At 45.1% G+C, this 24,189-nt stretch overlaps 1 long non-coding RNA gene across 1 annotated transcript; it reads left to right on the top strand.

Moving 5' to 3' along the window:
- Positions 1–7,872: 7,872 nt before the first annotated feature.
- On the top strand, positions 7,873–22,902 carry LOC132658334 (uncharacterized). Its single transcript, XR_009597796.1, has 3 exons — positions 7,873–11,944; positions 15,076–16,224; positions 19,556–22,902. It is a non-coding gene; the product is annotated as an uncharacterized LOC132658334 (long non-coding RNA).
- Positions 22,903–24,189: the final 1,287 nt, after the last annotated feature.

Here is a 24,189-nt window from a genome sequence, read left to right as displayed (position 1 = left end):
CATCTGTATGAAGGAGTCTTTTTCATTAGTTGATTATCATGCCTGAAAAGAAGGTTCTCAGCAATCATTAGGTGTTTAACGAAGCACAGGTTTTAACCTTGTTTCTGATTTAATTTTAGTCTTTGGCTAGAGCTGTAGGGTTATTTAAGGGGTATCTCTTTCAGTCCTCAGTTTTCAAAAATTTATCTGCAGAATGAAATCAACCAGGTTACATTCAACGTCTAACCAGGCCTTTGTAATCATGCTTTGGGCAGCTGCTCAGAGTTACCAGCAATCCAGATGAAGGTCTTCTGGTCTAGTTATTGTGAGTCTCCTTTGGGGATAATGTTGCATGGTGGGTGGAGGCTTAGTTTTGACCTTAGGCACTGACTGTTTCTGGGGGAGAGACATCACCATTGCATAATACCTTCATGTGCTCTTACCCTTCCGAGGGGTTTCTGGCACCCAGGATGGATTGAGGGAGAGCTCCCCCTAGGGGCTTGGAGGCTACATCCTATGCTGCTGCTGCTGCTGCTAAGTCGCTTCAGTCGTGTCTGACTCTTTGCGACCCCATAGACGGCAGCCCACCAGGCTCCCCTGTCCCTGGGATTCTCCAGGCAAGAACACTGGAGTGGGTTGCCATTTCCTTCTCCAATGCATGAAACTGAAAAGTGAAAGTGAAGTCGCTCAGTCGTGTCCGACTCTTCGTGACTCGGTGGACTGCAGCCTACCAGGCTCCTGTGTCCATGGGATTTTCCAGGCAAGAGTACTGGAGTGGGGTGCCATTGCCTTCTCCACATCCCTATGTGAACAGGCATATTCAGATTGGAGCCTCAGAGATGAGTAGGCTGCCCCTTGCAAAGCATGTTTAGACCTAAGAAAGCTGCCTTCCCAGGGATGTTTTCTCCTTTACATGGACTTAAGCAATCCAGAGGCACCTACAGACAAGCCACGTGGGATTGCTGAGGGACCAGCCTTGGATCCTCGGTCCTGCATACAGACTGGAATTGGGTGGCAAGCGTAGGGTCAGTGACACTGGCCTGGCACTGCCAGTTAAAAGCTAGAACCTTACCAGCACACTGTAATGCACTGGGACCCAGCTGCCTTGAAAAAAGCAGGAAAGCAGCACACATGCTTCCCAGTTCTAGCAGCCCTGTGAAGTCCTCGCTGGAAGTCATGCCTTGAGGTTGCCTGCCCAGGCTGAGGGCTCACACTGCAGGGCTTTGCTCGCAAGACTGTTGTGCTCTTGGTGTTGCATGGGACCCCTACAGTTGTGCTGCTGCAAGCTCATTTTTTCCATGTTGCACACATTTTCTAAGGTCCTTTTGCTGTTTTTCAGTTGCTAAGTTGTGTCTAACTCTTTTCAACCCCATAGACTGAAGCACGCCAGGCTTCCCTATCCTTCAGCATCTCCTGGAGCTTGCTCAAACTTGTCCATCAAGTCAGTGATGCTGTCTAACCATCTCATCTTCTGTTGCCCCCTTCTCCTCCCACCTTCAATCTTTCGCAGCATCAGGGTCTTTTCTGATGAGCTGGCTCTTTGCATCAAGTGGCCTGAGTATTGGAGCTTCAGCTTCAGTAGCAGTCCTTCCAGTGAATATTCAGGACTGATTTCCTTTAGGATGGACTGGTTGGATCTCCTTGCAGTCCAAAGGAGTCTCAAGAGTCTTCTCCAACACCACAGTTCAAAAGCATCAATTCTTTTCCACTCAGCCTTTATGGTCCAACTCTCACATCCATATATAACTACTGGAAAAACAATAGCTTTGACTGTACTGACCTATTTTGGCAAAGTGATGTCTCTGCTTTTTAATATGCTGTCTAGGTTTGTCATAGCTTTCCTTCCAAGAAGTAAGTGTCTTTTAATTTCATGGATGCAGTCACCATCTGCAGTAATTTTGGAGCCTAAGAAAATAAAATCTGTCACTTTTTCCACTTTTCCCTTTTTTGTTTGCCGTGAAGCAATGGGACCAGATACCATGATATTCACTTTTTTGAATGTTGAGTTTTAAGAGAGCTTTTACACTTTCCACTTTCACTTTCGTGAAGAGGCTCTTTAGTTCCTCTTCGCTTTCTGCACTTGAGTGGTATCATCTGCATATCTGAACTTGTTGATATTTCTCCTGGCAATCTTGATTCCAGCTTGTGACTCATCCAGTCTGGCATTTTGCATTATGTGCTCTGCATATAAGTTAAACAGGGTGACAAAATACAGCCTTGATGTACTTCTTTCCCAATTTTGAACCAGTCTATTATTTCATGCCTGGTTCTAACTGTTGCTTATTGACCTGCATACCGGTGTCTTAGGAGCCAGATAGGGTGGTCTGGTATTCCTATCTCTTTTAAGAATTTCCCACGGTTTATTGTGATCCACACAGCTTTAGCATAGCCAGTGAAGCAGAAGCAGATGTTTTTCTGGAATTCCCTTACTTTTTCTGTGGGCAGGGGTATTTCTGTCAGCTGAATTTAGGTCCATAGGCAGTAGAATCTGGCAAGTGGGCACTGAGTGGTATCAGGGAAACTTGAGTCAAGGAAACTCTCTGGGGTACTCGTCGTCTGCCACAGCCTTTGGGCACACTGGGTATGTGTTCTGGGCATGTAGCTGTGCTAATGGTTGGATATTGGCTCAATTTCAAAACCAAGTGGCACAAATAAATGGTACTCGTGTGTGTCATGATTAACTCTGAGTCACTTTAGAGTCTTGGCATGGAGCTGTTACCACTTCTGAGTCTCCAAAGGAGTGCTCTTGATCCTGTGAAGGGTGACCCGCACCTCTGCTGAAGTCCTGGCACCTATGGCTTAAAGATGTTCACTCAGCCTTTTCAAAAGCCCACAGAGGCAGTTAGGACCCCACAGAAAGTCATATTTTACAAGTAAAATATAAGCCACAATGACCGTCCAAATTCAAAAGGCTCACAGTCTGGTTTAAAATCTCTTACCCAAGCCACTTGTGCTAGCTACTGTGAAAACCCACTGGGCCCAGTGCAAGCCTCCAGGCAACACCAAAGTTAAGATCCCCTGGTCTCCACTGTGCGCCATGGTGCCAGGAGTTTCCAGATCACATGGGTCCTTCACCACCCAATTCTGTTCTGATTGTGGTTTCTCAGTATCTCTAAACACTGCCCTCCGCCTGCCCTCTACCACACCCCCACCGAATATTTGGTATCTGGGAGTCCCTTGGTGGGTGATGAGCAAGTAGAGAAATAAAATGAAGGAATGGTGGGTGGAAAACCAAAAGGAAACAATAAACCATAGTTGAAGATGTAGCTTAGAGAGAGATCTGGGTGTGAACTCTGGGACCAGGCAAGTTTGTGTCATCAGTTCCCTGTTGGAGGAAATGAACGTTTCCCTGCTCCTGGTTTCCACAAAGATTTTGAGAGATTTCCTCTAAGCAGCGGCACACTGCGCGTACTGCCTCTGCTTCATGTGCAGTGGGGCTGAACACAAGAGGTGCTGCATGCGTATCCCAAGAGGAAGAAGGTCCATGCCCAAGTGGAGAATAGCCAGTTATTTTTCCAAATTCATGAATCAACTCCCACCTCTGCAGAGATGGAAGGGGTAAAGAGGTTAACAAATGATCTTCTCCCAGAAACCAGAGTGTAGGAGATTAAAGTGGAAATGTGGGAAGCAGCTATGTGGAGGCAGTGACTGGTGGAGAAGGCAATGGCATCTCACCCCAGTGTTCTTGCCTGGAGAATCCCAGGGACAGGGGAGCCTGGTGGGCTGCCGTCTCTGGGGTGCACAGAGTCAGACATGACTGAAGCGACTCAGCCGCAGCAGCAGCAGTGACTGGTGACTTGGGAAAGCGTACGCTGTTACTGGGTGTGTACTCAGTCGCGTCGGACTGTTTGTGACCTTATGGAAAGCTTCCAAGAGGAGAAACAGCAAGATAGAGAGAGAAGCAGGCCTCAGTGAAGGTCGTGAGCTCATGTTCCCAGCCTCCCCACTTCCTTCTCTGCCTCTAGAGGTTCAGGGTTAAAAACAAAGTGTCACCTTGTGCTTAAGCCCAAACATTTCTTTTTCCTCTCCTTCACCTCTGTTATCTACACTGTTCTAGATTTTGGATGTTTATTTTCATTTTTTAATTTTTTTAAAATTCTGGCTGCACTGGGTCTTTTCGTGGTGGGCAGGGCTTTCTCTTGGAGAAGGCAATGGCACCCCACTCCAGTACTCTTGCCTGGAAAATCCCGTGGACGGAGGAGCCTGGTGGGCTGCAATCCATGGGGTCACTAAGAGTTGGGCACGACTGAGTGACTTCACTTTCACTTTTCATTTTCATGCATTGGAGAAGGAAATGGCTCCCCACTCCAGTATTCTTGGCCTGGAGAATCCCAGGGCCGGGGAGCCTGATGGACTGCCATCTGTGGGGTCGCACAGAGTCGGAGACCACTGAAGCGACTTAGCAGCAGCAGCAGCAGGGCTTTCACTAGTTGCGGTCCACGGGCTTGGTTCCCCCCTCAGGGACTGAACCCATGTCCCCTGCACTGGAAGGTGAAGTCTTACTGTTCTAGAAGTGTAAATGAAAAGAGAATGGAAAGGATTTTAAAAACTGTCACATACCCTCTCTTCATTTAGAAAGAACTGTCTTTTCAGCGGACACTGTTTCCCTTCTCCCCCTTTAGTTTCCATTACCCACTGTCTGGAAAGCCACTGTTTCCTAAACAGTTAACTTCCTTCTTTCAGGAGACTGGACCTAAATAATTTTCTAGATACTGTCTTGTTAGGCATGTTTCTGGTGTGATAGTAATCTCTTTTGAGGCAGTCTTGCAAATAGTACCCAGAGCATGATTAAATATGGAAATATTCACTGTAATTTAATCTTTCTAAAATAAAACCTCTTTGATCCACCTCAGAAACTTTGAGTCTTTTTGCTTTGGACTATTAATTTCAAAGAATTTTCTTTTGTGAAATCACTAAACTTCTGTTTGGTTTGCTTTGATTTAAATGATAACAACCTTAAATGAACAGGACCACTACCAGTACCTTTGAAATAAATTTTTCTTTAAAAAAAAAAAAAAAATTTTTTTTTAACATCGTGTTTCAGACTTCTTTGAGATTTTTATTTGCTTTTTTTTTTTAAGAAGACCTCATCTACTGTGCTCAACATCTGATATTTGAGGTGTCTGTTGTAAATTTAGTCTGCCAAGAAATCCTTCATACCATGCCTAGAAATCTGGGTATCTGCTCAGACAGCCCTGTTGTGGCTCACCAGATAAATTAGTATAACCTGGGAGGGGAGCTTGGTGTGGAGTCAAGAATGGAGTTTGAGAAGAATGAGGAGTGGAGCATGTATAAATTAAAAGAGTTCAAGCTGCTAAGATAAAGTAGGAGAATTTGGCTAGTCCAAGCACTTCATAGACGGGCCTTATTTTCGCTAGGGTCTGGCGGAGCTGACAGCTGCAACTGTGTTTTAAATAGGCTAAAAAGGAAGTATGCCCTTCAGGATTAAAGGAATTGCACAGATTTAAGTAATGACTCAGGCAAAAGTCCAGGTCTTTTCAGGAGGACGATGGGGACAGAAGGAACATGGACCTGGAGTGAAGACGCTGAGTTTTTAAGCCAGGTTTTGACACTCCATTACTGAACAGCTGTAGGAAAGTGCATTTAATTTCTCCTGTTGCTTCTTTATCTGTACATATGCCATACTGGGTCTTCATTCATATTCTTTGAAAGTCCTAGTCAGCTATTCAACACATAGTGAGTGAATACTCTCCTTAAATTGGGAAGGAACGGTATTCTGGAGAGTGAACGTGGGTATTTGTGGTGCAATTGGCTTAGAGCCTCATGGTGATTCTGTCTTAGGTACATCAGTTCAGTTCAGTTGTTGCTCAGTTGCATCCGACTATGGACCCCTCTGTGGACCCTATGGACCGCAACACACCAGGCTTCCTGGTCCATCACCAACTCCTGGAGCTTGCTCAAATTCACGTCCGTCGAGTCGGTGATGCCATCCAACCATCTCATCCTCTGTCGTTCCCTTCTCCTCCTGCCCTCAATCTTTCCCAGCATCAGGGTCTTTTCTGATGAGTCAGTTCTTTGCATCAGGTGGCCAGAGTATTGGAGCTTCAGCTTCAGCCTCAATCCTTCCAATGAATATTCAGGGTTGATTTCCTTTAAGATTGACTGGTTTGATCTCCTTGCTGTCTTAGGGAGTTTCTTCCATCCAAATAGTTCACTTTATCATTTCTTGTGCTATATTTTAGATATTGTTGATAAAGTCATTAAAGTCAATAGCTTTCTTTAACTTCATAAGTAAGCAGGTAAGTTAAGTAAGTAAGAAAACGAAATACTCCCTGGATATGGGATTAAGAGGTTCAAACTATTACATATTAAAATAAGCTACAAGCATATATTGTGCAGCAGAGGAAGTATAGTCAGTATTTTGTAATAACTAAATAGAGCATAACCTTTAAAATTGTCACTGTATTGTATACCTATAAAATATAATATTGTACATCAACTATACTTCAGTAAAAAACTGCCTCTGGCACTAGAGCTGAATAGGTAGAGTAGGCTTTATTGCAGTTTGGGGGAATATACTTATTTCACTATCATACAGACAGCTTCAGTGTAAACACTGTACAATAGCTCCGTCTTGAGGTCTCCCCCTGCCCTGGGGGATTTTCACAGCCTGCCCGGCCTCACGTGGGGTCTCAGCCACATGCCAGCTCACCGACTCTTGCCTCTTCCCTCCTCCCCCCGATTGCCCTGGGGAGCCCACGTGCAGCTCTCTCCTCTCTCAGTCTCTGAGGATGGCTTTGGACCATCTCACTTGCAAACCCCGACAAGGGCTCAGCAGAACAGTGGGGATTTCATGGAGCAGGACTGTCTCTTCTAGAAGGTAGCTCATTCATTCATTCAACAAAATCATAGTAAGCTCCAAGAGGAACCACTAAACACTGTTTTGGCTCCAGTGACCCATGAGAGAAAGAGAGATGAAAATCTCTATCCTCACCGAGTTTACATTCTAGTCCAGACAAAGGGACCAGAAGCAGAAATATAAAGCATTGAGTATATTAGAAGGTGAAAAAGGCCTTGAGAAAAATAAGCACAGAAGCAGAAGATCAGAGTGGGAGCTTTGTACAAAGTGGCAAAGGAAAGTCATCTGAGAAGGTGCCATTTGAATAAAGAACTGAGGGGAGTTAAGTGAGCTTTAGTTGGTTATACTTTGAAGATTATTTTTTTACTTATGATGTAAAAAATGGAGAAGAGATCAATCTTGTATGGCTATAGTAAGAATCAAATAAAACAATGTATGGAATAATTCCTTTTAGAAAACCAGTTAGTACATAAAATGAAAGTTGCTCAGTCGTGTCCGACTCTTTGCCACCCCATTGACTGTAGCCCACCAGGCTTGTCTGTCCAAGGAATTCTCCAGGCAAGAATTCTGGAGTGGGTAGCTGTTCCCTCCTCCAGGGAATCTTCCCAACCCAGGGCTTGATCCCAGGTCTCCCACCTTGCAAGTGGTTTCTTTACTGTCTGAGTCACAAGGGAAGCCCAATTAGTACCTAGCTAGCATATAGTAAATTTTAGTCTTATTATATAGAGTGGTGCCCTCTAATACAGTACCTACTAGCCACAAGAAGCTGTTTAAACGTACGTGAATTCAAATGAAGTATTAAAAATTCAATTTCTCAGCCTCACTAGTGACATTTCAAGTTCTTGACAGCCACACGTTGCTGCTGGCTGCCACTTCGCACAGTGCAGACATGGACCATTTCTATCACTGTAGAAAGTTCTATTGCATACTGCTAAATAGAGAGTCTAACGCTGATACGCCAAGGAGAATACAGTCTCATATATAACAAGAGTGTCATGGGACCTTGTTGTCTTAGAATTTCAGCTCAACCCCCATAGCTGAGGACAGGGGGAGACATTGATTGCACACATTAAAGAGAGATGTCAGCATACACATGTGTACAGGGCTTACTGCACACGTGTGTGCTCAGTTGCTCAGTTGTGTCCGACACTTTGCGGCTCCGTGGACTGTAGCCCATAAGGCTCCTCTGTCCATGAGGTTTCCCGGGCAAGAATACTGGAGTGGGTAGCCATTTCGTCCTCCAGGGGATCATCCCGACCCAGGCATCGAACCTGCGCCTTCTGCATCTCCTGCATTGGTGAGCAGATTCTTTACCATGGAGTCACTTGGGAAGCACCTCCAGGGTTTACTAGCAGAGGCTGGATGAGAATTCTGGCCAATCTGGTCTCCAGTCTAGATAAGCCTCGAGGTCCATGGGAGACTAGATGCTTTCAGGTGAGTTCATCAGAGTGGAGGCTGCTGTGGGGCACGGATGGGGAGTTTCTGATCCTCCCAGTTAAGTGAAAGAGGAGAACCTCACCCAGATGGGGTGTCTCTGGAAGGGGAGGCCAACATCTGCTCCCAGCTGGATGCATCTGACCTGAGATACTAGTGTGTTTCCCCCTGGGCTGGTCTCCGAGGCAAGTACGAAAGGGTTCTTATGGAATCTTGTGGCGCCCAGAGGCCAAAAGTATGAGATGGGCTCGAGGGGCCTTAGACACAGGAACAGAAAGTACCAGATCCTTGTCACCCTTCCCCCTGTGTTGGAACCGTTGTGGAATTTTTGAGCACTCCCCGGGCACCTGGCTCGTCCCTTTCCTGTCAAATAGGAAAGGTATTTGTCCTGTTCTTCTCCTTCCCTGTATAAAGAAATTACACGTATCCCACCCAATCAGCAGATGACTCACAGGCTTCCTACTCCATTCCTTTGTTCCCTGGCTACCAAAACAGGCAGATGACCCATATTTGTCATGGGCTTCCAGGTGGCGATAGTGGTGAAGAACCCATGTGCTGATGCAAGAAACATGAAACGTGGGTTCGATCCCTGGGTCTGGTAGATCCTCTGGAGGAAGGCGTGACAACCCACTCCAGTATCCTTGCCTGGGAAATCTCATGGATGGAGGAGTTCATGGGGTCACAAAGGGTCAGACACAACCGAAGTGACTTAGCACACACACTCCCTAACCGTTGGAAAAGCCGGCCTGCTCACAGCGTCTCCTGCTCTAATAAGCTCTATTCTCCTTTCATTCTGTCTTGTGTCTGGAAGTTCTTTTCTGACCTGTGCATGGACCGTAAAGAACCTGATGTGTGCTGTTAAGAATTTTCCGGGGGGAGCCGGCCATCTGTGTGCAGGGAGAGGTCCCAGCTCCTCAGGGGAGAGGTCTAATGATGGGAAGGCCCGCTGAGCTGCAGGTGAGAGTGGGCTGGGCAGAGAGACAGCAGGGCAGCCTGCCCCGTTACCACAGAGGGGCCCACCTTGCTGCCAAGTGTGTGCCATGGCAGGTAAGTAGGCTGGAGCCCTGTAAGGACCTGCCTTCATCCTGTCTCTCAGTTGTGTCTGACTCTTTGTGGCCCCATGGACTGCAGCACGCCAGGCCCCCCTGTCCATCACCAACTCCCGGAGTTTACTCAAACTCATGTCCATTGAGTTGGTGATGCCATCCGACCATCTCATCCTCTGTCATCCCCTTCTCCTCACAAGGGACAAGACATTTGTACAGTGAAGGCGAGTGTCAGATGGAGCAGTAACTGTCAGATGTTGCTTGGAAGGTGCCTCACCCATGTCCCTGTGGGAGATCCCTGAGGGGACCACGGAGATACACCCTCTACCCCCAAGGGAAAGCTGCTGTCTGGTTGCCTCCCTGGATGAAAGGGATCAACAGTAAAGAGAAAACTAAAAACAGAGGCCCAAGGAGGAGGAACCAGAGCCAGGGAGTAAAGAAGACGCCATGTGTCCATTCTGGGGCGGGTCCCAGAGCCGGGAGACCGAGTAGATGTGGTTAAGGCAAGTCACAGAACCAGACGAGCAGGGCTGTGGTATTCACCTCGTCCAAAAGGGGCAAGTGCTCCTCTGGGCCTACCGTCTGTCGCAGGGCAGGTCAGCTGTTACCAGATCTTCAGGTTTTCTGTTCTTTCTGTTTTTTGATGTAAATCATTTTGAAAGTCTTTACTGAATTCATTACTGTGTGGCTTCCTGTTTATGCTTTGTTCTTTTGGCCACAAAGCACGTGGGGTCTCAGCTCCCCGACCAGAGATTCAACTCATACCTCGTGCACTGAAAGGTGGTCTCAACCTCTGGACCGCCAGGGAAGTCCCCAGGTTTTTTCAAAAGAAGCCAGACCTCTGGATTTTGGTGTGAAGCTATGCTATTTTTGAAACACAGTGTATATTTTGAATAGATTCTTTTCCAGGGTTTTGAACACCTGAAAATAAAAACTAATCTTTGAGTCAAAAACAATGGTACAGTTTTGAGATTTGCCCGAGCTGCCACCAGGGGGTAGGGAAGAGACATCGCAGAGTATAACAAGCGGTGGAAGAAAGAGTGAACGTTACAGGACTGTCTTTTCTGAATCTGGCCCATGTAATGCACCAGGTATGTACAGTATTTAACTAAAAGGTTTAGTTTTTATTTCCAGGTCCGGGATATATCGTTGCACAGAGGCATTCGCTAGTAAAGTGTGCAGATTTTGTTCTCTGTTCCCTGATTGAAGTCTTGCGGTCTGACTTTTCTCTCCATCTACCCCTTATGGAGCTAGTTTCTCAGAGTCACTCTTAAATTATCTGTTCTTGCTTGCTCTTCTAGGCCTCCACCATCCAGCAGGGACTCGGGTTGTCCTGGGGAGGCCCACAGATTCTCTGACACTCCTCCATTGAGAAATGGGATCTATGTCATGGCCCCTCTTCTTGAATCTGGGTGGACTTGTGGCTGCACTCACCAATAGTTACTGTCAGCTGCTCAGTCATGTCCTTTGTGGCCCCATGAACTGTGTAGCCCACCAGGCTCCTCTGTCCATGGAATTCTCCAGGCAAGGATACTGGGGTGGGTTGCCATTTGCTTTTCCTGGGGATCTTTTGGATCTAGGGATCGAATCCTGGTCTCCTGCATTGTGGGTGGATTCTTTACCATCTGAGCTACCAGGAAAGCCCAATAGAACTCATTCTATGAGACTTCTGAGCATAGCTCTCAAAAGGCCATGCAGGTCCTAATTTTTTTTTTTTTTTTAATATACCAGAATACTTGTTTTTGGAACGCTGGGTCACCATGAACAAGCCCAGATATTCAAGGCCCTCAGGCTGTGAGGAGGCCCAGGTCACACTGAAAGGCCCTATGTTAGGCATGTCCATTGATGGTACTGGCTGGATCCAGGCTCAGAGCCACAGTAAAGAAGCCTCCAGATGACCCTAATCCCCAGTCATTCAAGCCACGTCCAGCAGTTTGAGTCTCCCAAACTGAGATCTCAGATACCAAGGAGCAGAGACAAACCATCTTTGCCCATGACTCACAGATTCCATAGGATTTCCCAGGTGGCACCAGTGGTAAAGAACCCGCCTGCCAATGCAGGAATCATAAGAGACACTGGTTCGATCCCTCAGTTGGGAAGATCCCTTAGAGAAAGGCATGGCAACCCACTCCAGTATTCTTGTCTGGAAAATCCCATGGACAGAGGAACCTGGTGGGCTACAGTCCATGGGGTCACAAAGAGTCAGACTCGACTGAAGCAACTGGGCACGCACAGATTCCATGAACACAAAGAAAAATTATAGTTATGTCATGAAGTTTTGGGGGTGGTTACATAGCAATATATAACTGGAATGAATGCTAGAATATCTGGACTCTAGACTCCAGGTGCCTTCCTGAGATTTACCTCCAGGTGCCTTCCTGAGGTACAGCAACTGGGGATCCCATGTGGTGCCAGTGATAAAGAACCCACCTGCCAAAGCAGGAGACATGTAAGAGATGCGGGTTTGATCCCTGGGTGGGGAAGATCCCCTGGAGAAGGAAATGGCAGCCCACTCCAGTATCCTTGCCTGGAGAATCCCATGGACAGAGGAGCCTGGCGGGCTGCAGTCTGTAGGTGTCACAACGAGTCAGACATGACTGAGCACGCACGCACACACAGACACTGAGGAGGGACTGCAAGGAGCCAACCAATGAAGTTCTGGAAGGTAAACAGGAAGCTGTTTAAGGGGGCTGGAGAGGAGTGTTCTGAGCCTAGATGACCGCACCTGGGAAAGCTGAGGGACGAGAGAGGACCCTGGTTTGTTTGTAGACCTGAAATGTGTGCCTAGCATGACTGAATGCTGTATGTGTGGCCCCTGTGATGAAGATTCCAGATTGGAGGAGGGGCACGCCATGAGCTGGGAGAGGGCTGAGAAGAGTCCAGGCCCTGATAAGTACATGATGGGATCTGGAATTTATCTTAAAGACAGCAGGTAACTTCTGAAAGACGTGATATGATCAGTCCTGTGTTTTAGGAAGTTTGCTTTGGCTGTTGTGAGGAGAGCTGATTGTGGAGAGAAAGAATGGAATGGAGGAGATGGATAAGAGACCAGGGCTGTAGTCAAGAGGAGGGATCTTGGTGGGCTGGACTAAGAAAGTGCTGGAAGGCAAGTAAGCAGGAGCCAGATTCATGAAACAGGTCGGAAAAGGGAGACTGCTGTTGGGTGGGAAGGAGGATTGGTAAAAAAAAGGACAGAAGAATCGTGGACTATTCCCAGATTTCCTTCTTGAATGACAGAGTAGAAGTGGTTGCTAGTCAGTGAGACTGTTCAGAAAGATCAAAGCGGGTTTGAGGAAGGTTTCAGTGATGACTGCGCAGTGTGCGAGGCACAGTGTATGCTTTTGTGTGGAGAGGTCTCGTGCGTAGTTGATACGTAAGGCTTGGGTCAAGGAGGAAGATTTGCACCAAAGCTTTACGTTTCTGCCTGTAACATGTGATCCACTTTTGAAGTCATGTTTGTGGACATCCCAAGGTGAGTTCTGGGAAACAGAAACAGTGTCCTACTTGGGAAGTGATTATAGTAGACCACGCACTGCTTGATGTATCAGTATTGCACCCGCCCCTCCAAGAAAAATTAGGTTAAGGCTTTGCAATTGTGACACTGTATAACCTGCTTCATCGAGGCTTTATTTTGCTGGAAGTCAGTGTTTTACAATGATTTTAACATGGGGAAGGCCCATGAGGAAGGTCCAAAAATATTTATTTTTAATTGAAGGGTAATTGCTTTACAGTATTGCCTTAGTTTCTGCCATACATCAACGTGAATCTGTCATAGGTATACATATGGCCCCTCCCTCTTGAAGTTGTATGTTTTTGTAACGCATTTTGTTCTAACCTTTTTTTTTTTTTTTTTCCCTCTCACTGTAACTCTTTTCAATAGTGTGGCTTTGGCAGAACTCCACACAGGATCCTTTTTTCTTTCCAGCCGTAGGTGGCAGCACACCACTGCCTACAGTTAGAGCAACTGCGTTTGTTAAGTCAGAGCTCTTGGTCAGGAGAGAGCAGCTAATGAGTAATCAGTCCAAGCTGCATGGCAAATTAATGTCTTTATTAGGTGAACTAACCGGTTCCCTTTATAAACAAGGTCAGAATATTTATAACCCAGTGCATTTCATAAAAGCAAAATCCATCTGCATTGTTGTGACTTCACTAAGGAACCCATGATTTATGGGCAAGGAGCATATGCAAAAACTCACTTGGAAAACCATCTTTTATAATGACTGGTACCATTCTGAGGTAATCATTAATAAAAGGCACCCTTGCTAGGTAGCCTCATTTTTCTCATACAAGGTAAATGAAAAAGTGATTACCTTAAACAGGAACCACTATTATAAGATGATATTGGGTGGCCTGTTCCAAATTGAGTTCTTAGTAATAAAAATAAAGTGTGATCCTTATTGATCAAATATATCTTTTGTCACTTTTGTTGTTCAATCTCTTAGTTGTGTCTGACTCTGCGACCCCACGGACTACAGCATGCCAGGCTTCCCTGTCCTTTACCATCTCCTGGAACTTGCTCAAAGTCATGTCCATTGAGTTGATGATGCCATCCAAACATCTGATCCTCTTTCACCCCCTTCTCCTCTTGCCTTCAATCTTTCCCAGCATCAGAGTCTTTTCCAATGAGTCAGCTTTTGGCGTCAGGTGGCCAAAGGACTGGAGCTTCAGTTTCAGCATCAGCCCTTCCAGTGAATATTCAGGATTGATTTCCTTTAGGATTGACTAGTTTGATCTCCTTGCTGTCCAAGGGCCTCTCAAGAGTCTTCTCCAACACCACAGTTCAAAAGCATCAGTTCTTTGGTGCTCAACCTTCTTTATGGTCCAGCTCTCACATCCATACATGACTACTGGAGAAACCGTCTCTTTGACTATGTGAAACTTTGTTGGCAAAGTAATGTCTCTGCTTTTTAATATGCTAAGCTTGTCATAGCTTTTCTTCTGAGGAGCAAGCATCTTTTAATTTCATGGATTCAGTCACCATCTGCAGTGATTTTGGAGCCCAAGGAAATAAAGCCCATCACTGTTTTCACTGTTTCCCCATCTATTTGCCATGAAGTGATGGGACCAGATGCCATGATCTTCGTTTTTTGAATGTTGAGTTTTAAGCCAGGTTTTTTGCTCTCCTCTTTCACTTTCATTAAGAGGCTCTTTAGTTCCTCTTCCCTTTCTTAGCTTTTCTTTGCCATAAGGGTGGTGCTATCTGCATATCTGAGGTTATTGCTATTTTTCCCAGCTATCTTAATTCCAGCTTGTGCTTCATCCAGCCTGGCATTTTGCATGATGTACTCTGCATATAAGTTAAATAAGTAGGGTGGCAATATACAGCCTTTGCCACCTAGATTAGACAAAGCCTTATTTCACATTTAGAGTAGGTTGCACAGGTATAAAGTTTAATGTTTACCATCTACTGCATGTTACATTTTAAGTGAATCAAATGCTTAATTTTGCCTTCATTGTCGGAGAACTGTATGAGAAGCTCAGAATATCTTCTCACAAAGTGACCAGGTATCAGGGAACTGGTGAATTTCAGGTTCTAGAATAGTGCTGTGGAATAGAAATCTAAGGCAAGCCACACATGCAAACTGCATGTGCAATTTTAAATTTTCTTGATGCCACGTAGATTGAAAAATATTAAAAGAAAGAGAAGAAATTAATCTTCATTCTGTGTTATAGTTTATTTAACCCAATATGTCAAAAGTACTTAGCAGGTAATCAGTATAAAGATTATGGAGGTATCCTACATTCTTTTTTTTCACTCTGCGAATTTGAACTCTGGTGTCTTTTTTACATTCACAGCTCATCTCTGTTCAATCTAGCCACATTTCAAATGCTCAGTATTCACCTGTGGTTGGTGGGCTCAGCTTTAAACACTTAGTATCTGTTATGGATTGAAACATGTTTCCTCAAAATTCAGATGTTGAAGACCTAAATCCCAGTACCTCAGAAAGTGACCTGATTTGGAGTTGAAGTCCTTACAGAGGTAATCAAGTTAAAATGAGGCCATTAGGCTGCATCTGACCAAAGGTCCGTCTAGTCAAGGCTATGGTTTTTCCAGTGGTCATGTATGTATGTGAGTTGTACTATAAAGAAAGCTGAGCGCTGAAGAACTGATGCTGTTGAACTGGGGTGTTGGAGAAGACTCTTGAGAGTCCCTTGAACTGCAAGGAGATCCTACCAGTCTAGCCTAAAGGAGATCAGTCCTGAGTGTTCATTGGAAGGACTGATGTTGAAGCTGAAACTCCAATACTTTGGTCACCTGATGTGAAGAGCTGATTCATTGGAAAAGACCTTGATGCTGGGAAAGATTGAAGGTAGAAGGAGAAGGGCATGACAGAGGGTGAGATGGCTGGATGGCATCACCGACTCAATGGACATGAGTTTGAGTAAACTCTGGGAGTTGGTGGTGGACAGGGCGGCCTGGTGTGCTGTGGTTCATGGGGTCACAAAGAGTCGGACACGACTGAGCGACTGAGCTGAACTGAGCTTCCTCGGTAGCTGCTTGGTAAAGAATATGCCTACAATGCAGGAGACACCGGAGATGCAAGTTTGATCCCTGAGACAAGAAGATCCCCTGGAGGAGGAAATGGCAACCCAGTGCAGTCTTCTTGCCTGAAGAATCCTATGGACAGAGAAGCCTGGTGGGCTACAGTCTGTGGGGTCGTAAAGACTGGCTACGACTCGGCACACAAGCACACAATAGTGCAGAAAGCATCCTAATCCAACGTGACTGATGTACTTAAGCAGCAAGGACCTCTGGAGGAGACAGACTCACATGCAGAGAGAGCGCCATGTAAAGACAAAGACAGAGATGACTGCTGCGCCTACAAGCCGAGGAGCACCAAAGACTGCTGGCAAGCAGAAGCTAGAAAGGGTAGACTCTTCCGCACAACCCCTCAGAAGGAACTAACCCTGCTGTCACCTTGATCGTGGACTTGTAGCTTCCAGGTATGTGAGACAATCAATTTCTGTTAGTCACCCAGCTGTGAAAATAAATACCGCTCGTGCTGTTGGCAGCGGGCACTTTGTTCTGAGCTTTCCTTTTCTTGCCTTGAACCTCTTCTTCTCTTTCTGCACCTTTTCCTCTGCTCTCACCACCCAGCCCCCAAGCACCCTCTCATGGAGCCTCCGAGAATCTCCCTCCCAGCAGACATATAGACTGGGAGTTTCCTGTTCAGTAAGCGCGAGAGTGACACACCCTGAGCAGTGGCAAAGAAGCCTGGTTCACTTCAGGTGTCCAGCGGGGGTCATATTACCCCCTAGTTGGTGCCCCTTGTAGTTGTTTATTTGCTAAGTTGTGTTCGACTTTTTGGCGACGCTATGAACTGTAGCCCACCAGGCCCCTTAGTCTGTGGGATTTTCCAGGCAAGAATACTGGAGCGGGTTGCCATTTCCTTCTCCAGGGGATCTTCCTGACACAGGGATTGAACCCGTGTCCCCTCTGTCTCCTGCTTTGGCAGGCAGATTCTTTACCACTGAGCCACCTGGGAAGCCTCTAGAGCCCCAGGTGGCCCCCTAGAGCTGCTGTTATGCAAGTCAAAGTGCTGACCTACAAAGTGCTTTGGAAAACCATAAATAACTGTATAGATGAGAATGAGTATTTTGTAGATAGGATGAATGGTTTTCAAATTATTTTAATTTCTTCTCCCTGTAATTATGTGAGCTCACCACTTTGCAGAAGGAAAATGAATTCACGGGGTAAAGGCCCTGACACTTTCTTGCCATCTGGCAGCGGTGGTCTTCTATTGGTTGTCTCTCTAGCCTCTAGGGTACCTATATCCAGTCAGCGCAGAAGCACCTACCTCCCCACCTCACAGACCAGGTGCTGTGGGTGACATGGATCCCACCCCATCTCTAGAAACGGGTCCCAGTGTGTGTGCATATACATGTGGGCACACACACATATCCTGTTAGTCTGTCTCTGTTTCTCTGGAGAACCCCGACTGATATAACCATTGTTCTGGTTAATTCTTGGCAAGTGCTCATAAATACTTAAAAAGATAAAAGACAAGGGAGGACACCTTTCGCATTTAACCTGATCTCCTGCTGCAGATATCAAAAGTTGGATCAACATACGTCCATAGTTGTAAAGATGTTATTGTTGTTTAGTCGCTAAGTCATGTCTGACTCTTTGTGACCCCAGGCTCCTCTGTCCATAGGATTTCCCAGGCAAGAATACTAGAGTAGGTTGCCATTTCCTTCTCCAGGGGATCTTCTTGATGGGACTGAACCTACATCTTGTCTCCTACATCTGTAGGCGGACTCTTTTTCGCTGAGCCACCAGGGATGCCCTATAGAGATGTTGAAGTGAAGTGAAATTGTCAGCCGCTAAGTCATGTCTGTGGAGAAGGCAATGGCAACCCACTCCAGTACTCTTGCCTGGAAAATCCCATGGATGGAGGAGCCTAGTGGGCTGTTGTTCATGGGGTCACTAAGAGTCAGACATGACTGAGCGACTTCACTTTCACTTTCCACTTTCATGCATTGGAGAAGGAAGTGGAAACCCACTCCAGTGTTCTTGCTGGAGAATCCCAGGGACAGGGGAGCCTGGTGGGCTGCTGTCTATGGGGTCACACAGAGTTGGACACAACTGAAACGACTTAGCAGCAGCAAGTCATGTCTGACTATTTGAGATCCTGTGGACAGTATCCCACCAGGCCCCTCTCTCCATGTGATTTTCCAGGTAAGAATACTGGAGTGGGTTGACATTTTCTCCTCCAGGGAATCTTCAAGACCCAAAGATTGAGACTTTATCCCCTGCAGGCAGATTCTTTTACCATGGAACCTTCTCAGGGGACACCTAAATGGTCTCTCTTTGGATTAAAGAAGGCATGGACAGGTTTATGGGAACTATAAAGTTATTTCAAGGTATTTTGAGCCCAATTAAGAAAAGAGAGGTGCTTTCTGTCATAAACCTCCTCCTTTTCTAATACAAATTCCCTTTTCAGCCTCTCATCATCTTAAACCCTTCCAAGAGGAAGTTAAAAAAAAGGTATACATTCTCAAATGTATGAAAATGATTTGAGAGAGGGAAAGTTACCTTTTAACTCTCCCCCATATTAACCTATTTTCTACTGCCCAGCATTGAAGTCAATCAACTACGGGAAAACCTTCCTGTATGAAAAGAACCACTCCTCCCAGTTACAGATTTTTTCCCCGCAGTTCAAATGACAATGTCGCTTGATAAAGATGTTACATGATCTTTAAAGTCTTTAGCGGGACAGTCCTGAACAGTGCCCAGTTTTCAGTCTCTGCTTTGCCCTTGCCCATCCCAGCTGATTCTACTCTGTACTCTATTATCTGCAGGCCGTTTGCAGTTCATCCTGGATCTCAGGAGAGGCATGGGGGAGCATATCAATAGAACTATCTTTGGAAATAATGACATTTAGAAATGATTTTTGTCTGCTTCATAACTGAGAGCAATTGCTCCCTGAAATGCCCTTCTCAGGGTGGCGAGCCTGCTTACCCAGCCTGTTTCTGCATGGTTCTCTTAAATGCTTGGGTTTCAAGCCCTGTGTGTAATTTCCCTAGACAGGGGCTGGCATCGCCTCCCGTCCTGCGAACTTCATTCCTCTGGATCCTGTTCTTGTTGATCCTGCTTTGCTTTTGGATGGATTTCTTCAGAAACAGCTGTCCGATGTTCCAGGGTTCTCTGCTCTGCTGTGGTCTGCCTTGCTCACCAAAGATCACCGCTGTGGTCGTTCCTGGGCCCTGGGAACCAGGGTGCGCGTGAAGCTCTTCTCTGTGCTCTGTCTGGCCGTGAGTCTCAGCCCTTGCTCTGTTTAACCCTGGTACTATTTCTTTCTCCTTTGCCTCGCTTTTCTAGCTGGTTTCCTTCTGCATCTTCCTCCACGAGGTTAGCTCACCTGCACTGTTGTGTGTGTTCAGTCGATCACCTGCATTTGGCACCAAATAGTATGGGGTCGCACAGAGTCGGACACGACTGGAGCGACTTAGCAGCAGCAGCAGCAGTTTACTCTGAACCCTTGCTGGGAGCTGATGCTGGTGGCCAGATGGCAACAAGAAGACATTAAAGGCAGCCGTTTAACCTGTGACTTGAAAGACACTTTATTTCCCTTGGAAAACAGTTCCTGTTTTTCCTCAGATGTGGTAAATGATGTTCTAAAAGACTACATCTTTTTCACTTGGATTTTAAAATATGTTTATTACCAAATACACATTTTAAGATTTTTTTTTTTTAAAATCTAAAGAAACGTTGTTTCTCAGACTTTTGGTAAGTATTGTGTTTTGTTTCTTCTTTTCCTTTTTCTTTCTTTAGAATTGCTGGCCGTAATGGAGATTCCAATTACATCTAGTTTTATTATTTGGGCCTTCCCCTGGTGGGCTCATCTGGTAAAGAACCCTCTTGTCAATGCAGGAGACTCGAGAGACTCAGGTTCAATCCCTCCGTCAGGAAGATCTCCTAGGGAGGGAAATGGCAGTCCACTCCAGTATTCTTGTCTGGAAAATTCTGCAGATAGAGGAGCCTGGTGGTCTACAGGTATTTATTATTTACTGTATTAACTAAGCTCACTTTTTATGTTAGTTTTACAAAAATGGATTGCTGTAATATTTAAAATTTAACTCAAGAAATAGAAGTACATGCAGCTGGGAAATCTCTAGTCCACACTTCAGGTTTCCACATCTGTTCATTAGTCTCTTAACTTCCCGCAGACTTGCGGGGAATGTGCCACAAAAGAGCAAACAAGAACATACAAAGTATCAGAGATGTAGTCTCAGAAGTGGCGCTCTGTCATTTCCACCCACATGTTATTGGCCAAAGCAAGTCACGTGCACCAGCCCAAAGCCAGGGCAGACAAATATACTGCCTGCGATCAGGTCATGGCTAATATGTGGCTGCGCTGAGGGATGAAGAATTGGAAGCAGTCTTCCAATATGCAAGAAACAGCTCGTTTCCTCTTTGGGTGGGGAACTGTTGGGAATGGCTCCAGGTGCAGACATCTGTCTCCAGCAGGAGAAGATGAAGCAAGGTCCAGACAGAAGGAGATGGAAGAGAGTTTTAATAATATTCTAATTCTTTTGTTTAATTTTAAAATTTATTTTTAATGGGAGGATAATTGTTTTACAGTATTGTTTTGGTTTCTGATTCTTGCATAAATTAGTGTAAGTTTGGTTTCTGTTACTTGCAATCAAAAGGTTATCATACGCATATAATTTGTGTATATCCGAAGGCCTTTATATAAAAAGAAGCATCCTTTATCCCAGTGCAAATATCTATAGGCTAATTCTGGAGGGTTAAAATTTCTTCATATTAGAAGTAAACTATGTGTATTTCATTGAGTTTATTAGTTGATCAAATTAAACTGAGCTATACAAGTTTCAAATAAAGATATTATCTAATATTGCAGTAAAATTATTCATAATCAATGTAAATTGAGGAAGGCATATAAAACTAGGACAAAGTAATAATATTTATATTATTAAGTCAGGAATTTTATAGTTTTTAACCATGTTAATTAAGGCAGTTGTGTGAAATGTTGAATTTATCCCTGGAAATTTTCCTTAGTAAAATAATCTCGCAGAAGCAAACACTCATGAGCATGAAGCAGTTTATGACAACCTCATTCATAATACTAAATAAAGCAAATGATTTAAATTAAGAGAATGCTTTATTAAGTCATGTCAGTTTTTCAAGATGGACTATTGTTTAGTGGAATATTGTATTGTATCAGGATGGAATATTATGTCATTTTTAAGCATGTTAGGAGAATTATATAAAATATTGAAATATTTTATATATTTAAATATTTCACCTAAGTGAAAAAGCAAAACATAAAATAGTATTTACATGAATATTCAAACTATGTAAATATGAACACCCAAGAAGTACTCTGGAGCCAATGCATGGGGGCTGGGAAAGACCCTGCCCATGGGTCTCTGGCACCCCATTGGCATCAGAGCGCCGAGTGGAGGGTTGCAGACTGCGGGTCGTGCAGAGGACCAAGACAGGTTGGCTACTGATAGACTCTCTCCACAGTGCTTCTTCGTACCATGTGGACTCCTACAAGGACAGTGAGCATCACAACTTCCTTTGAATTTGATCTGGACAGGCCTGATAATCTATGTGAGCCTGCTTCTGCTGACTCCAAAAATCCTGAGTCTGCAGTTTGATCCTCAAGTCAATGCCTTCCTGTCCTGGGCTCACTCCTACGCTGCCTTCCACAATTGATCCAACTTCTGGGTCTGCAGAGCACTCCCCTCTTCATCAGGGGAGAGCTTCCCATGGTGGGCATCTCCACTTCAAGGAAAGGAATTCCTCCAAGTCTGCGAATACCTTTGACAACAACAATCATGTGATGCCTCTTCTTACTCTGATGACATCTAACAATCCAAAGATGGACTGGCGCAACACCCTGTACCTTAACTATGGACATAACGTGACTTCTAACTTAGCTGATTGTTCTGCTTTTGCTGTTTGCTCCCTACATCTGTAACTGTGTCATTGGATTTGTTTCTAGTCGCATGAAGGCTTTTAAGTTACAAATTGTTGCTCATACTCTTGCTGCTGCGGCAGCTTCCTCGAACTACTACTTGGGGCCCCTGGATCAGAGATCCTCAATATGAGGGTTAGGAGAATATGTTGCCTCACCAATTTAGGGACAACACCCCTTATCAGCTCAGAAGCAGTTATGAAATGAAAACGATGCCCCTTTCTCTAGGCAACATAATTCTCCTAAAAGAAAAGGGGAGAATGAGAGGGTAACAGGCAGGAAAGCTAGGGGTCTCCAAACAGAGGAAATAGGCTGCAAGTGTCAGACGTTTTTTATTTCTCCTTTAAGCAGCAGGAGGAAACAAACTACAAGGGTCAGATTTTTGGCTTCCCGGGTAGCTCAGTTGGTAAAGAATCCCGCTGCAACATGGGAGACCTGGGTTCGATCCCTGGATTGGGAAGATCCCCTGGAGGACGGAAAGGCTACCCACTCCAGTATTCTGGCCTGGAGAATTCCATGGACTGTATAGTCCATGAGGTCATAAAGAATTGGTCACAACTGAGCGACTTTAAATGTAAAATGTAAAAGAAGTACTCGCTTTACGCATGCATATCCATGTCCACAATAAGCACAACACAGACACAGGCACACACACAGAGTCATTATCTTTTGGAGTGCAATGGAGACAAATTGTATTATGAATGCAGCTGTAATTTCCTTTTACCCAGGTAGAAGATACTCATCATCTTTGAGTACAGTTACTCTTCTATGGGCTCATTGTCCATGCAAAAGTCAAAATTCTCTCTTAGAATCAAGAAATTGAAACTGTAGATACGAAACAACTCTGAATAAAATCATCAGAGCGGAATTTTGTGAGCAGAATCGAATCTCTGTGGGGTTATGGTGGGGTTTGAGTGAGGATATGATGAATGATGTCTCTCAGTGAGAAAAAGTGGGGTCAGGACTATTCCCTGGGGACTGAGAATAAATAAAAGGGTGATAGGTGGGCTCGGGGAGCCCATAGAGAAGGAAAACTAGTGGAGGGGATATGGCTGAGGGGCTCAATTCAAGGACCAGTGTATATTTCCTATCCAGTATTATTGTTTTCTGTCGTGTTTCTCCCTTATGATTCCTTGTTTTCTTTAAGCCTTCAATAAATTGTCTTAAATGCTCATCCAGGCATTTGTTGCACTGTTAGGAACTGAGGGAGGGGCTTGCAACTCTCCTCGAGTACAGCAGAAGCCTGGCTTGTGTGGAGTAGTGGTAAGAAGTGCAGAGGGGAACTGAAGGGAGGTCCTTGCAGCATGGTCTAGAGGAGAGTTTATCTGGGGACCCATCAGAATTCCGTTAGCATGGTAGAGTGAGAAACATTTTGCTGTGGAAGGATTTTACTTTCCCACCAGGCTGAACTCAGGAGAGGCCATTTGACTTGCTGCGGCCAGTGAGATATGTTTGCAAGGAACATGCATCACTTCCGGGCAGAAGCGCTAAGAATCAGTGCATATTTCTCCCATGTTTCCCTTCCCTTGGTCCGTCTCAATTGGTCCTGGAATGTTGCTCCTCCTCACTGTGGGTCATTGAGTGAAGGTGAGGGGGTCAAAGCCACAGCCAACTTTTGTTTAACATGTTATATTGGTGTGATGGTTAATTTTACATGTCAGCTTGAGTGCATCACAGGGTGCCCAGATATTAACTAAACATTTTTTCCAGATGTGTCTGTAAGAGGGTTTCCACGTGATATTAGCATTCGGATGATGGGACTCAGTAAATTTACCTCCTCCGTGTAGGTGGGTATCATCCAACCTGTTGAGAGCATGAACAGAACAAGAAGAGAAGGAAGAATTTTTCGTTTTCTCTGTTTCAGTCCTTGAGCTGGGACATCTCCTTTTATCCTCTCCTGTGCCGGGGCTGGGATTTCTACCATGAGCTCCCCTGGTTCTCAAGCTTTCAGACTTGGGCTGAACTACACAACCAGTTTTCCTCCGTCTCCAGGTTGCAGATTTTGGGGATGTCTTAGACTCCATGATCGCATGAGCCAATTTCTCATTCTCTATCTACAATTTGTTCTGTTTTTACTGGAAAATCCTGACCAATAAAGCAGGCAATAGGTAAACATTTGTAGCAATAAGTTATTGAGACTTGGGGTTACTTGTTACTGCAGCATAGCCTGGCCTATCCCGACTCATAAAATGGGACTTTTCACAAACACAAAGAAGTAGCAGATGCAAGCCTAAACCTCCTGTGTCATCCAGGAGGGAGAGCTGATCTATATTATTTGGCATCTGCAATTCAAGTCCTGTGAGTCTTTGAGTTAAACTTTGACTTGTACTTGCACTTGGCCTACCATGTTCAGGCCAAGAAGTATATTTTGGTGCCTCTGAAAAATGTCTTTTCTTCACCATAAGTGGTGTATTTGCTAACTCTCTCACCAGCTCCAATCTCAACTTTTGCTTCTTATGTT

Source organism: Ovis aries, chromosome 1, assembly GCF_016772045.2.
Source record: "Ovis aries strain OAR_USU_Benz2616 breed Rambouillet chromosome 1, ARS-UI_Ramb_v3.0, whole genome shotgun sequence".
Classification (NCBI taxonomy): domain Eukaryota; kingdom Metazoa; phylum Chordata; class Mammalia; order Artiodactyla; family Bovidae; genus Ovis; species Ovis aries.
This window is presented reverse-complemented; position numbering and strand designations above follow the sequence as displayed.